This window comes from Crocodylus siamensis, chromosome 9 (assembly GCF_052110815.1).
Source record: "Crocodylus siamensis isolate JL-2025a chromosome 9, ASM5211081v1, whole genome shotgun sequence".
Taxonomy (NCBI): Eukaryota; Metazoa; Chordata; order Crocodylia; family Crocodylidae; genus Crocodylus; species Crocodylus siamensis.
The window spans coordinates 14,440,646-14,456,325 of NC_143403.1; the positions used below are offsets into that span (position 1 = coordinate 14,440,646).

The window sequence follows — 15,680 nt, forward strand, 5'->3', positions numbered from 1 at the left end:
CTTCGTGGATTGAATGCTACAGCTGTTTACTGGCACATGGCAACACCATGCAAGAGTTCAGGTCAATAAGTTAAAAGTAATACCATAGCTGGCTAAAACTCCAGGGGGAATTTACAGTAGGTAGAATGTAATTACTAAGGCTGAACTTTGGCTTGTGTTCTTGGACTAACCAACTTACCCCTGAAAGGAGGTCCAAGGGACCTTTAATGCACATAGGTACTTAAAGCCCTAATTTACATGCAGTTCAGAAGAAAGCTTCAGCGATAGCATAACACAGCAAGCTTGAGCACTGGTTCACAATTCACTCAAAGGCAAATATCCCATTTACTGAATCACTAAGAACACTTGGCACAACACCACATTTTCCTTGAAGATTAATGCTCCTACAACTAACCAACTCTGTTTTCTCTGTCATTTGTGATGACTTCACAAGTTCAAAAGAAGGACTCACCGCTGTGGTATCTGGAGTACCTTCCAAAATATAAAGCACATTCATAAAGCAATGACTCTTTCTTCATCATCTCCCTCCAACCAACAGGACTGGATTTGCAGTATGGTGTTATAGATTCCCGTTTTTAGGGGCATTATAGTGGGAGTCCAAAAGCAGCTAAACAGGGGATGTGTCTACATGAGATTTTACTGTGCAGTTGACTAATTAGCTGCACAGTAAATGTCTCAGTATCTACATATTCACCCCTATTAGGATGGAGTAAACTAATTTATTCTGCAGTGGGATAGGACTTGCAAATACCTGTAAATACAAGTAATATGCTGATGCAGAGTAGAAAACTCTGCAGCAGTGCATGTGTAGACTCTGGCTAGTAGGAGTGTGTGAAGCTTCAATCACCAATTCAATTTGAAAAAGATTCAGCCTGATTCAGAGGCCAAATTGCTGAATCTAAATCAAATTGAGAGACCAAAAAAACCCTCTGAATTGATTCAGAAAAGATTCAGAACAAGATTCAGCGATTAGGAAGGCAGTCTTTCAGGGGAACAGAAACTGAGAAGAGGGAGGGGGAGGTGGGGGGGAAAGCCTAACATCTGTAGGTGGGCAGTGACTGTGATCTTTCCCTGAATCCCTTTCCAATCACAGTGCTCTGGGGGAGGGATGTAGAAACAGCATATAAGCCTCTCTTTGAAGCCTTTCTGTCCCTTTTGTGAGCTACTGCCTGAGCAAAGGAGGGGACGGTGGCAGGCCCAAAAACAGGTGGATGGGCAGAGATCTAACTAGCACAGGGATCTAACTGGCACTGGCCCCCTGTTACAGGCTACCATCCCTGCTGTTTTCATCCAAATCTGCCCAAAAATGAGAAAGTTATAGGTATTTCAGTGATTCCTCATTATCGTCTATGGCCCAATCACTGAATCTATCCAGATCAGTGCCAAATCTTCCAAAGCCAATTCAACTGAATAGATTCAGGACAGTGATCCACATCCCCAGATTGAATTACTGTCCTCTGAATCAACCGAATCCAAATGGAATACTTCCCTATTCACACAGGTCTACTGGCTAGAGCACAGAGTGCTTCAGTGTGGAGGCTGCCTGACTGCTAGCCCTGCACTGGAGCACTTTCATGCCCCAGCCAGCCTCTCCACAGCACTTTGAGCCAGGGTGAGCAGCCCCAGGCTGTCAGACTGACCCCTTCCAGGCTCCCTGCAAGCCAGGGCTGCTCCAACCTGGCTAAACATGTTGTACATCAATAAACTGTGGTGCTTATTGCTCCAGAGCTTATTGCTCCCAGGTGCACGTTCAAACAGCATGCCCAGGGGCGATAACTCCAGAGCAATAAGCGCTGCAGTTTAGGCATGCACCATAATTCACATGTAGATGTTCCCAGGCTTTTTACTTGATCTGAGATATATTCCACCTACCCCTACCAGTGACAAGTTCCAGATTTGTGTGTAGGTAGAGGTGAAACCTTTGCCTCCCCAGTACTACTGTTATCCATCTCGTAAAGACATTTGCTGTTGATACAAATTACAGACCCCCTGAATCTTCCTGGACTGAAAAAGAGTGCCTTGGGCCAAAGTGACTTATGATCAGGTGCAGATCAGTCCCAGGATCAGATCCTACATCAGAATTTTTTCAGCAGTTTTATATCGTAGAAATGCTACAGTAACGCCTAAGAATATCTAAGCCCAACAATTCAGTTAGCGTTTTTATTTTACAGCTTCAGGAGGACTAAGTAAATATGAAAAAACAGAGACTTGTGTTCTTATTTATCAGGAAAATCTGAATCATACATCAAGAAACTTGAAAATCACTACAGTTTGGGTCCACTTGTCAGCAGACAAACCTATTAGTCTAGATCAACTAAATAGAATGGGAAAAGGATAGAAATTAAAAGTGGCATATAACTTTATTAAATCTGCACCCTGTATTTGAATTGCAGTAAGTGACAGGTGGGATCTCTCTCAATAAACCAGTTTATTTATGAGAGCTCTGAAGGGCTGACAAATTAATATATGCCTTTCCTATTCGTTACACTGAAAGATAGGGAGGCTTTCAATAATGTCTACGCTAGTCATTTATGCTACCCTTTCATATTCCAAAGGTGTTTTATCCAAATGCCAGTGAAAACAATACAATCTACCAGGCATCCACTAAAGCAATCCAAAACTATTTTACTTGGGACAGAGTAAATTAGAATTTCTTAACTGACACAGTAATGAAAAAACATAGTTACAGCTCTGGCAAATAGTTACTCAAATGTCAGCATCCAGAAGAAATGACACATGGCATATAAAAATCTACTCAGAAGCCTGAAGACAGTGAAAGCATCTCCCCGGTTCTTTCCTGCTGGTCCCAAGCAAATGAAGGTAAATGAAGGAAAGGGAATCTAGAGCTGGGAGTTGGAGGCTAAATGAGGCTGAACCAGGAGACTGGAACTGGGAGCTAATAGGTGAGTGGGAAACATAAGGAGCCTCCAAAGGAGACTGTGGAATAAGGAAAAGTATGCAATTGAACCACACACATACAAGGTACCTAATGGGAAGCTGCAGCCTTAATTCTGAAATCCAGAAACTTTTGAGCGCTTAATTTTGCAACCTAAAAAAAGTTGCTATAATGCTGCATGTGTGCACATGCGCATGTGAGAAAGAGGGATTAAAGATATAAAAGTTGCCTGTGAGATCTGAATTCTTACAGTGTTGGATTCTGAAACTACCCAAAGCTCAGATCCAGAGGATTTATTTGGACCCTATCTCTAGTTAAAACCACTGCTAGCTGAGGTCATGCAATTTCATTGAATAAAGGCAGTTTCAACCCCAAACCACGGCAGTATTAGTAATAGATAGCTCCATTATATTCCGTCAAAAGCTTTTTTCTGCATCAAAGGAAACAACCAGAACTGATCTTGGATGCCTCTGAGCTGATGCACAAAATGAAGCACTTTTGTAAATTGTCTTACGTTACACTAAACCCTAGTTTAAAAAAAAAAAAATCTTGGCATGAATGCTGAGTTTCAGGAAGAATCTCATCCAAACAAGAAGCTGCTATCTTAAAAATGATCTTATGATCCTTTGTCTTAATTAAAGATAAGGATATATTACTACAGCGATAGACATTTTTATCTTTTCCCTAAAGTTATCAAGGTTGCTGTCATGTCTGCAGATAAACACTTTGTGGCAATGATTTTTTCCTTCTTGGAAAAGCTTCCCTGTGGGCTGGGAAGAGCAAGTGTTAACAGGAATATAAAACTCCACGAAGAAGCCTATTATAGGGCTTGACACAAAGCTCTTCTAACTCAATGAGAGGGCATCATATCAGATCCATGGCTGCCTTGCTGGATATTAGAGAGTTAATTCCATTCCTGCTGCACAAACAGTATTAACCACAGAGCTTCCATATCTTCTTTTGGCTGCAAATAACCTTAGATAAAGGAGATCCTTTTAACAACCCATCTCGATCCTGCTTTATGATGTATAACCAAACAAAACAGTTTCTGGGTTTTTTGTTTTGGGGGAAAGTGCTCAGAGCATCCTCAGAGGCACCGAATTCACTCAGTTCCCACTGTTTGGGCCCTTTCAAGGCCAGCACCAAAGAGTAGGGCTTATAGAATAAATGCATGCACACTATGCTCATTTGCAGCGCTGTTATATGCTCAAACATTTTACTTTTACCTATGAGGTTCACACATCACAGCCTTAATTATCTGGATGGCATGGGCAACAGTCCCTACATAACTTAGGGAATATTCATGAAAGGAATAAATGAAAAGAGATCCTGTAAAAGTCTGGCTGGCTGAGTTCCTGCTGAAATAATTAATTTTATGCTGAATTAGGGTATTCAGAGGCTTGGCCAGGTGCATTCATATTTTTTAAAAACAAAATAAAGAAATACAAATCAAGGAGCACAACCTTCAGATGTGTGACTTTGGGGTAAATATAATTGTGATAAGTATTATTGTGTAATATTGTGAGGGGCATCTACTAACTGGAATTAATATGCATTCTGACAGTCTAGTTGTGAAACGTCAAAACAGAGGGGCAGAACAAGATGCATCTCCTGAAAGGAGTGTTGGTGGACAACGTGAACAATGGCTTTAAGTGGAAACCATATGGTACGTAGAGCAGAGGAATAACATATTCCTCGTTTTTGGCACTCTAAGCAGGAAAGCAGGCAGGAGTGGGAGACGTCAGCTGCTGCCACTGCATGGGTTTCTCAAGGGCTACCATTTGAATGCCACACACAAATCAGTACCCGGGTCGTCTCTTGCTATCATCCCATCCTAGTTACATTGATGAATTAGGGGTCTGAGCCAGGTTTACTTCAATTTTCAGGATTTTTTTACACTCAAAACCAATGCCTCAAAAAAGCCTCCGCTTCAGACTGCTTACGAGCTCGGAGGGAGAATTTGTTTATTTATTTATTTATTGGATTAATAAAATACTTGGAACCAGCTTTGGTGGCTACATCAAGTGGATTCGCCACCCGCTTGCCAATAAATGTTTTGCTGCTCCAAACCTCCTGTGACAGAAAAATTTTCTTTCCCCTGGGACGACCATGTTGGCAATTAGGAAAAATGAAGACAGGACCTATGTTCTATTTTTCACAATAAAAACTGAAGCAGCCACTGCATAAACTCATGCTTCTAGGGCATCGGTAGGAATTTCAGGTCAAGCATTAAGCTTGATTTCCAGCCTCATGCCTGTTCATTTTGCAAACTTGAAATCGCAGGCCTGACTAGCCAGTCTCATATTATGCCGCACAGATGGATTCCCACAGTGAAGAGGAAGCTTCGGATGGTGGAGAAGCTGCCACGGCTGAGAAATGGGTGGCAGAGCGGTAGTGCCCTTGAATCAAGCTGATCTTTTGAGAACCAGTGGCATCCACCATAGCCTTAAGTAGGTCTTACTTGGCCCTGCAGATAGTAAACATGACTTGCAGCCTTCCCATCCAAATTCATACTGAACTCAGCACAGGTGCTCCCAAGAACTGGATCTATACTATTAAAAGGTGCAAAGCTGAATTTTTCCTTAGCCTCCTTCTTGGAAATGACCAAGCAGTCTGAGCTAAAAGCTTTTCACAGAAATTCAGCCTGAGGCAGAATAGAATAAAATATTTCAGCCTAAATGGTTAAAGATTTGTAAAGTTATAAGCAACTGAAAACAAGGTCATAATGTGATGTATCGGGCAACCTTAACAGAAGGTGCTACCAGCTTCATCTATAATTCAAAATATATCCTCTGCCGACTGGAAAGAACTTACAGTCTTCTTTCTTGCTTTTTTCCTCTCATTTAAATTGTATGGATGATAAAAGCTTAAATACTGTGAATATTATCATTTCCTCCATAAAAATATTTAAGGTGATGGGGACAGATTTTTGAAGGCCTAAAGCTGTGGTTATCTTTCTAGTGGGAGTTTTGAATTCGCCTGGGAGACAAATTTCCAGTGAAAGGCACGCAAGAATTTTTGAAAATCCCACTAGGCTACTAAGCCTTTAAAAATCTGGCCCTTATGGACTCTCTCCATTTGGTGTTTACAAAATCAACTATCTCCAAGTAAAAAATCCTGATTCTGTGGGGCACCTAGAATGTTTTATATAGTAACATATATGCACAGCTCCTTGCAGATGCACTCTTATAGGCTGCATTTGGGAATGCAAGCCTTATATGCTTTTTTAGCCAGAAAAAAAGACAGAATAGGAAGCTGGGGTGTGCTTTGAACAAAAAAGTAAAGTATTTTGATCAATAGGTTTCATGAAGACTTAGAACAATAGACATAAATTATGCCTCAACAAAACATTTTCAAATGCTTCTCTCACTTGTAGATTTTTAAACAGTTTTACATCCAAAAAGAACCAGGAATAGAAATTAATTTACGAGCATAAACCCAAACTTGAATGTGACCACCTAGGAAGCTGACACAGTTAATGCTCCTCCTTGCATTATAAAAGGAATATTTCTCAGATTTTCAAAAGCTGCTCATGAGAAGGGGCAGGGAGGGTGAATTTATATTTCAAAGCAGAGTCCTTTAGAGAGATCCTTTTGGAAATCAAAATGAAACTGTTCTAAACGATATTTCATCTTTTCTACTCAGTCTTTAACATAACCCACAGAAATAGTTTCCACTATATTCAGGCATGGTTACATCCAGTTTTTGTAAGAATTCAACAGTTTTCATTAGTGATGTGATTTTTTTTCTGAAATAGTTTTACCAGTATGACATTTTGCATGGATTGAGTTTTAAAAGATCCTTCCAATCGGGGGTGCTCAACCCCTGGCCCACAAGCAGATCTGGCCTTCAGGTTGATGTCATCCAGGCAGTGAGACTCCCCATGGATCCAGAAATTTGGTGGCAGGAAAGTAGTGACAGTGTTCCCCTACCACCAAATTTCCAGACCTGTGGGTAGTCCCTATGTACTGGATTGGACACCCAATCCAGGTCCGGACAGGGCCAGAGCAGGGCTCCCAAGGCCCAATACTGATGTCGGGGAGCTGAGAGGGGTTGTTCCAGGCCCCCAAGATTCAATCCTGGTGGGCAGGTGCAGTGCTAGGCCCACAGATGGGCCCCACTTCACTTATCTGGCCCACGAGGCCAAAAAGTTGAGCAGCGCAGGTATAACCCATTCAGCTTCCTCTGTGGGAATAGCTACACTAATACAAAAACCTTCAAATCAATATAACTAAAATGGTAGGGAGTTGTTCTGGGTTGTTGTTTTTTTAAAATACTAGGATATTTAGTGAGAAGCAACTTTTTCATGGAGAGAAGTGCTCAGATTTAACAGTGTTTATGATGCAACAGCAGAAGAAGTGTGAGATTCATAGATGCTAGGGTCAGAAGGGACTCAACAGATCATCAGGTCCAATCCCCTGCCTAGGCAGGAAAGAGTGCTGGGGTCAAATGACCCCAGCCAGATGCCCATCCAGCCTTCTCTTAAAGACCCCCAAGGTAGCAGAGAGCACCACCTCCCTTGGAAGCCCGTTCCAAATTTTGGCCACCCTTACTGTGAGGGCAAATATCAGGACCAAAATTATTCCAACATGAGACTACGGATTGAAAGAAAAGCCAGGGTTTTAAACCGAATCATCCTCTCACCTCCAGATTTTGAAAAAACAAGGGGAAGGAAATCACTAGCTAGGACCTTTCAGTGTCCCTGCCTGACTTTCCAATCAGGAAAAGAGTTCAGTAGTGTACAAATTGAGCTGGAGCCCCTTGAAAAGCCCCTTGGTGACTACAGGAATCCAAGGCCATCTGTAGAGAGGGCTTTGAGCCACCCAAGGTCAGAAGCAAAGAGCTATGTTTGCTCCCAACAGTATCAGTACCTACATACCCATTGCTCCTTCACCTCTACTATCTCCAGCTGCCAGGACCTATCTTCTAGGTCCAAAATCAGAGAATTAATGCAGATGTTCCTCACCCTTCATCCATCCAGGAACTGAAAAATTTATAATCAGAGGGTCCCTTTTATGTATGGGTCTCAGGAAAGATTATCTAGACCACTGTTCTTTGGTGCACAACTGGTGTCAAGTGATTGAGTACTATCGTGTAAAGCTTCCCGTTATTTGATTTCATCGCAGTTTCCTCATCCATTCTAAAGGTTCATTACAGGTGTTTGAAAGATCCTGCGTAGTTTCATAGTTGGTCGGGTCGGAAGGGACCTAAGCAGATCATCAAGTCTGATCCCCTGCCATGGGCAGGAAAGGATGCTGGGGTCAAATGACCCTGGCTATGTGTCTATCTAGCCTCCTTCTGAAGACCCCCAGGGTAGGAGCAAACACCACTTCCCTTGGAAGTTGATTCCAGATCCTAGCCACCCTGACTGTGAAGTAGTGCTTCCTGATGTCTAGCCTGAACCTACATTCAACTTATGGCCATTATTCCTTGTTACTCCTGGTAGTGCTTGGGGGATCAGGGACTGTCCCACTGCCTGCTGGTCCCCCTTGGCAAGTTTACAGGTGCCCACCAGATCCCCTCAGCCTTCCTTTGTGGAGGCTGAACAGGTTCAGGTCCCGTCGCCTCTCCTCATAGGGCCTGCCGTGCTGCCCCCTGATCATACAAGTGACCCTCCTCTGGACCCTCTCCATGCTGTCCACATCTCTCTTGAAGCGCGGCGCCCAGAACTGGACACAGTACTCCAGCTGTTGAACCAACCAATGTCGCACAGAGGCAATGTCGTATAAAAGGCAATACACCTTAAGGGTCATGATCCTGATGTGGTGATATAACTGGCTATTGAGACTAGTGCCTTTAATTCACCAAGTTTAAACACAGCAGTCCCAGTTGTTGACTTTCCTCACGAAAATATTGATTTGAAAGCCCCTAGCATAATGTTTTGATCCATGCTCTTTGCCTATTGATTTACTTTTGATACCATGATCAAACTACTGTTTATATCAACAGCAAGTGTATCTGATCTCCCCAAAACAATGAGATTAATCATAAGAAGTTTACAAAAATCTTGTTTTGGTTCATTATACCTTTACAGTCTCCTGGGGAAGCCAGCTAGCTTCATTAAAAAATAAAACAATAATTAAAAAAAGAGATACTCCTTAGCCTTATTTCTAGGCTTGTTGAGATATTTTTACTCCACATTTTTTCTTTTAATATGTATTACATACACAGGGCTTTAAGGGGATGGTAAACTGTGATGCGTTTGGTTTTGACTGCTTTGGCTCTTGACATTTTTACTACATGTAATGATTTAGCCAATCTGAGCAAAACTATCATTATGCAATTTATTGTTTCCCCAAAATGTAAGTTAAACAGCACTATTAGGATTCGATGAATAGTGTTTTATACAATTTTATTGAAATTACATTAATCTCCAAAGAGCTTGTATGCGGAGTTTCATCCCTCTTTTCATCACTTTCCATTTTGGAAAGGAAAAGATCTCAAAAAATCTGATTGTGGAGGTAATAGCTATTTCTGTCAAACACTCAATAGTTTTATCTCAGTAAAAAGTGAGTAAAGACCACAGGATTTGCCTCTTTGAGCACACTTCTCTCCTAACCTGCTCCACAGAGCTGTTATCAATAATGTGAAATTCTATTTCTGGGTGGACTCTCATTGGTGCCAGTGGGAATTTATTTCAAGCAATAAGTTCAGAATAATTAGTGGATAACTGGTACGTGGTATGTGGAATGAGAGCAGAATTCTGCCTGAAAAAATGGAGGGTTTGCGGGGGGGGGGGATCCTTTCCTGAACAAACCGTAGCAGAATTCACTATATTTTATCCAAGTAGGAAACCCTGAATTTGGAGAAGCCAGCCATTCTATTCTTTATCTGCAGATCCAGTCACTAGTGGAGCTCTACCCGACTGAACTGAAAGTACACAATATCTTTTCCAAGGGTCCATTACATTAAACATTTTTCATTTACTCCTATTCAGTCTTCTCTTTTTTTCCATTTTTCTGGGGTAACCTCTTAGGATTATTAACAACACTGGGAAAATTATTTATCTTTCAACAGAACAAACACGGCGGAGGCTGACACTCTCGGAGGGCTGCTTAATGTATGCTGAACACAACCCAGCTTTGTGCTCTTTCTAAACTCATTGATAGTGTCATTGAATGATAGGATCAGACTCTGGGGTACAAAGCCATAGGAGGTTTCCCTGAAGATCAAACTGCTGCTGTGCTGTTGCTAAAGGTCAATTCTGGAAGTGAGTTTCTCCACCTAACACAGAGCTCTGGAGGCAATGTGGGGAAAACAAGTCTTGACTGATTTCAAAAGCAAGCTGAGCCAAAAGCATTCTGAAATTCAGGAAAAGGGTGCCAAACAAAGGGTACATATGATTGGCGAGAGAGAAAGAGAGCCCAAATGTGTAGGAGAAGCATTGCTATTTTTTTTTTTGGTTTGTTTTCATTTCCATGCATGCATAATGAGGGATAATTAGCACTCACTGTGAAGTGAACTTTTGTATTTCAAAGTCTGGAAACAAGAAAATCTTGGAACTGCTCTTATTCAAAGAGAATACAGCATGCTATTAGAGAATAGACCTGAATGGGATTGGACCAAAATAATTCATTTTTTGTGCAAGACACTGCAGGCAAAAGCTGAAAGGGGAATCAGGAGTGTGGCAATCAAATCATTAACATTTCTTAAAGGTAGAAAAACGATGGGGTGGGAAAGGGTAGGGTAGGGAGGGAGTTGCTAGAAGCTTCTATTCTATATAAAAGCAAAGCTGCAGGAATTGAGAGCCTAAAGACCCCGACTTTCTGAAAAGGCTGCCCACGGCTTTTGGTGGTAAAGTGGGACTCTGACAGTTTACACTAGCTGACAACCTGGCCTCTTGCTTGTGTATGAAGTTGATCACTGACTGTTCTGACCAAGGCTTGTGATGCAAACTTGAAGTCAAATAAATCAAATTCAAAGAAAATGTAAAAAGTATCCAGGAGCTCTTTACTCCCAGAGATATTTTGAGCTGGTCAGGCTGTGATGTTCAAAGAATGACAGAGGCAGAGCTTATAAGCATCTTAAAACATCGTACCCTTCACAACAAAGACTCTTGCTTGAAGAAGTATCTGAGAACGATGCACTAATATGGTTTTTAAGTGCCCAAGTAGCACCATTTTGAACATGTGCAGCATTCAGCACTTTTAAACAAAATAATACAAAACAGAAGCGAGCATATGAATATGTGTGAACAAGCTGATAGATGTGATAGAGGATGACAACTTAAATGATGCATCTGACTTTTCTCCCCCGAGAAGGATATTTCAATTCAAGTAGTTGCAGAGACATCACTCTCATGCTGCTTTTCCCTCTCTTGGCTCTCCAGCAATTCTTTTACCTTTATTCAGGTCTTTGTTATACTTTTTTTTAACCTCCTGTCACAAGCTGTGTGTTGCTGTGTGATTCGTAAAGGCACTCATGAACTTCGTAATAAGTAACCCAATAGACGTAAGTCCCTACTTTCACTTTTCAATCTCTTCGTGACATTCTACCATCTGCTTTAAGAGGAAGCTTGGTGTAGGGTTTAGGGCAGTAACTTAACATTCCCATGTGACACAAGGAAAGCCATTTGGCACCAGATGCCCAAAGGGATGCAGGTAGGGCAATGCCGAGTATTGCCATCCACTAACCTTCATGTTCCAGGAGCAGAATTCACCAAGCAAAGTTTGTAAGAGCCATGAGGACACCTAAGCTAGCCAGTAAGGCTAGGGACAGAAAATTACACATAAGCCAGTATAAGTGATCCAAAACTAGTTCAAATCTGTAACACAACAGAAGTTCAGCGCACATAAACCATTTTCCAAATGGCTGAAACCAGTTTAAAATAAACCTGAATAGACAAAGTACCAGACTTGACTTAACTGATTTTGGTTAAATTGCTTTACTGAATTTCTGTCCCAGATCCCTTCCAGATTCAAGTTAACTCGTAGTTGCCCCAGCATCCCAGGATGCTTTGCACCTCTCCCGCAAACTCCCCCACTCAGGGTGGGCAGGCTAGCCTTGATCAAGCTATCTGCTCCAGCTGAGCTATAGCACCCCCTGGCTTCTGGCATGTGGCTGCATTTCCAGAATCAGAAGCAAGTGTCTGTTCACTTGGTTAGTCTAAATTGTGTAGATTAAATTAATACACAACAAAGATTAAATAAATTCAGCCTCAGGCTTTTTGACTGTCTGTACTTAGCCTCAGGGTACATGCAGACACTACATCTGAATGTCCCTCTGTGCAAACATCTGGGGGGTTTAAATTGGACCAAAAATGGCAGGCCCAATCTAAGTTGGTTCACCTGAGAAGCTGCACTTAAATCCAGAAGGGTTTAACCCAAACTAGTGAAAGTCTTTACAGATTTAGAGTGTAGCTGGCAAAGTTCAACTGCTCGCCCCAGCCCTAGAGCTGTGGTCTTTCTACCCTCCTCCAACCCTAACTGGGCTATTTTTTTAGCCCACCCAACCTCTCCACCCCTGCAGTCTCACCAACCTCCCCCATACCAATCCTAACTCCTGCTGCTGCAGACCCATCCTCCCCATTTCCACCCTAAGTTACTTACATCAGGTTCCCCTAACAACTCCCACCACTGGCCAATGCTGCTTCCAGTCTATGATTATGTGGCTTAAAGCAAGCTGCATGAATGTAGACAAGGTACGGCAAAGCCTGTACGCACCCTTCACGCCCCAGTGAAATAAATAACTTATCACAGGTGCCAAGATGATAAAATCTTTAGAGCTCATCAGGGCGTGGACTGTCTATTAATTCTGTGTCTGTCCAGCACCCAACACACAGGGACCCCGGCCTATGACCACAGCTCCCAGGCACTGTTGGAATAGAAACAGTAAAATATGAGCAAATGCCACAGTAGCACCTAATAGCCCTCATTACAATGGGGCCTCATTGTACAAGACACTTATCAAACAAAGTGCATGACAGTCCCTGCCCCAAGCATTTTTTCTTCTACAACAAGAAGCAGGACTATATTTGCAATCAATAGGTTTCTGAAGAGAAGAGGGGCAGATGGGTTAATAAAACGACTTTTGTCAGCTCTTTTGGATTCCTCTCTCCAGTGGTTTTTAACCTCCTTCCACAGTGCTTAAGCTGACAAATTCACGTTACAGGTCAGAAATCTTAAGAATTGTATTGATTTTTACTGGGGAGAAGGGGGATGGGACCTAAATGCTTTACTCACTTCACAACTAAAATTAATCTTAACCATTCTATGGAAAAAAAACCTCAAGGGAATTGAAATAAAAAGAAGCTACCAGACTAAAATTCCCTTGAACTAGGGAGAAGTTTTCAGTTATTGACTTTTCTGCAGTTGCAGGAAGAATGGGGGGAGAAAAAAAAAAAAGTCAAACCCCCCCAAACATTGCATCCTTCTAAATGACCCTGTTTTTTGTTTGCATCACTGGGTGCTAGCCCTATTTTCAACACAGCCAAATCAAATTTGAAAACTGCAGCATTCAAAAGGTCCATTAGACAAATGTCTTGTCCTGGAATAGTTAATGAAACACAGCTATTCACATGCCTCTAATTTCACATATGGCAAAGTGAGTCTAAACCACCAATTCGTTTTAGAGATTCTGTTTTGAAATGTCATCTTTTGATATGCAAATACCAGGCCAGAAATAATAATGTGCTCTATTGCTTGAGCCTAAGGAAAAAAAATATCAAGTCAACGAATAGCTGCAAATTCTACTCCTTCAAATTGTCATGTTGCTTTTAAAACAATATGCAACTAAAATCTAACAGCCAAATATTCAGGTCAACATCTTGCTTCAATTACTGTCACAACCTTTTTCAACCTGATATCCCTGATCTGTAATAGATAAATACCTACCCTCAGGAAAGAACCCCTGCATAATAAACAAGAAAATTAAGTCTGGCTCTTAACATAGCTGTCACCTGGTACAAAAAGTGACTATCAAGAGGTCCAAAATAGCACTCCAGTAGATCAAATCAAGGGGAAAGCTTCTTTTGTCCATGCATATCACTTAACAGGGTCAGCTCATCTTACCTGCCTTTCCTAAAAGGATTGGGTTGTAATTGGTTCCTAAACCGTTTATATGAGTCACACACAAATGGAGTTTGAGGAGATGGATGTCCTTGACACAGCAAAGCAGGACTCTCTTAGCAGTCTCCAAATCTGATGTACAGGCCAAGAGGAAACTAGGCAATATAAATCATTTGTTAGAGTCAATGCAATCTGTATAAACAGTAGATTCATATTTAGACTTGGCAAGAGGTCTCTCCATTTTACAAGGATCTGGAAAAAGTGCAAAGCCTAGGCAGTCTAATAAAACTTTTTTTGGCACACAATCTGGAAGCATCAGCAGTTTTTGATTTTGGAAAGAATGCATTCTGCTTTTAACTTTACTCAACGCCTAATTTCTGCTTTCATATACTCCGGGCTGGGGCACGCTGAGCCTTTCCACAGACGGCCCTAAAATCAATTTTGTGTTATCCCATCTCACCCATATTCTCCTCTGAAAACAAACAGAGAATGACTTCTCAGGATCCAGACCCTGCGCCGCATCCAAACTTCACACAATAACTCAGGCATTGCTCGATGGGAAGGCCTGTGTGCAAACACAGCTGAGGGGGTCGAGTACTAAAATAGGAGGGGGGGAAAAAAGGAAAAGGGAGGGGTTTGGCCCAGGAAGAAAGGCCTCCTCATTCTTCTCTTCAGATGCATAAATAACGTCCATATTACTTAATGGCTATAGCAGGGCTAGGCCCGAATCCAGCAAAGCACTGGAGCATGTGCTTCACTTTAAGCACGTGAATAATCGCATTCATTTCAGTGAGGCCATGTACTTGAATGTTTGACTAGATCTGAGCACTATACTGAAGGCTGAAACAAACAGTTTGTTTCAACTTTGTTCCAAACTTTACAAGGAGGATTTGCAAAGTTGACATAATGAGCTCCCCCTTCCCTCACCCTCATTAACATCTGTCTTCAAAGCTTTTTCTCCTAGAAACTTTGTTTAAACATAATCCCCCCCCCCAAATTAAACCCAGTACCACAGTTTGATACTATTCAATCATTTTGAAATGAAGGTTTTCCATAAAACACTTGGTGCCCTGTACAATCCTGTAACACAATAATGATGCATAAGACCCAATAATGAGCTCTATCAATTATACAGAGACCTGTCCCTGACACAGAAAATCAGAGCACACTGACTACAGTGCCTGGGCCACACTGACAGACGAAAAGGAAGCGCTCCTTGCTGTACCAAAGGGGAGATGGCCACCTGGACAACCAAGACGTCATTATTCATTATTACCATGCTTTGATAACCTGAAGTATGATACAACAGCAACTCAGTAAAACAGTCCTGACTCAAAGTAAACTGGGATAAAAAACTCTGCTCCCAGGAGGAAGGACTTAAACCCAGGCCCCACATATCCAAGTTATAAAGTGTCAGAAACAGATAAGGAGAAATGCAAAACTCTAGAACTCATGGTTCAGAGATACCTTTTATTAGACCAACTAAGAAATCATACAAAAATATCTTTTTCTGTTCACACACCCTTCCTCAGGCTCAGGGAAAATTAAAGATGATAAAAAGTCCCCATAGGTAGAAAATACACTTCATTTCTGCACAGAGGTAGCTGAAGGAGGAAGGCTGTTCCTCTGGGTCCATGGGCATGTCTTTGTGAGTTGCTCTTTGATATGCAGAAAAGGCAGGATTCCTGCCCTGGGGGTGTCACAAAGAGCAACTCACAAAGACACACTCATGGACCCAGAGGAACAGACTTCCCCTTCAGCTTCCTCTGTGCAAAAAT

General features: G+C 41.8%; 1 protein-coding gene across 3 annotated transcripts in view; it reads right to left on the reverse strand.

The window, feature by feature from the left end:
* The window catches only part of LOC149857121 (uncharacterized), a 108,423-nt gene that overhangs the window by 48,538 nt on the left and 44,205 nt on the right, over positions 1–15,680 (reverse strand). The window contains exon 1 of one of the 3 annotated variants that reach the window (XR_016444198.1): positions 13,906–14,052. The exons of the other annotated variants lie outside the window; for them this stretch is intronic. The gene's annotated coding sequence lies outside the window, so the exon portion shown is untranslated. Of the gene's footprint in view, positions 1–13,905; positions 14,053–15,680 lie in introns of those variants that run through there. 3 annotated transcript variants of the gene reach the window in all.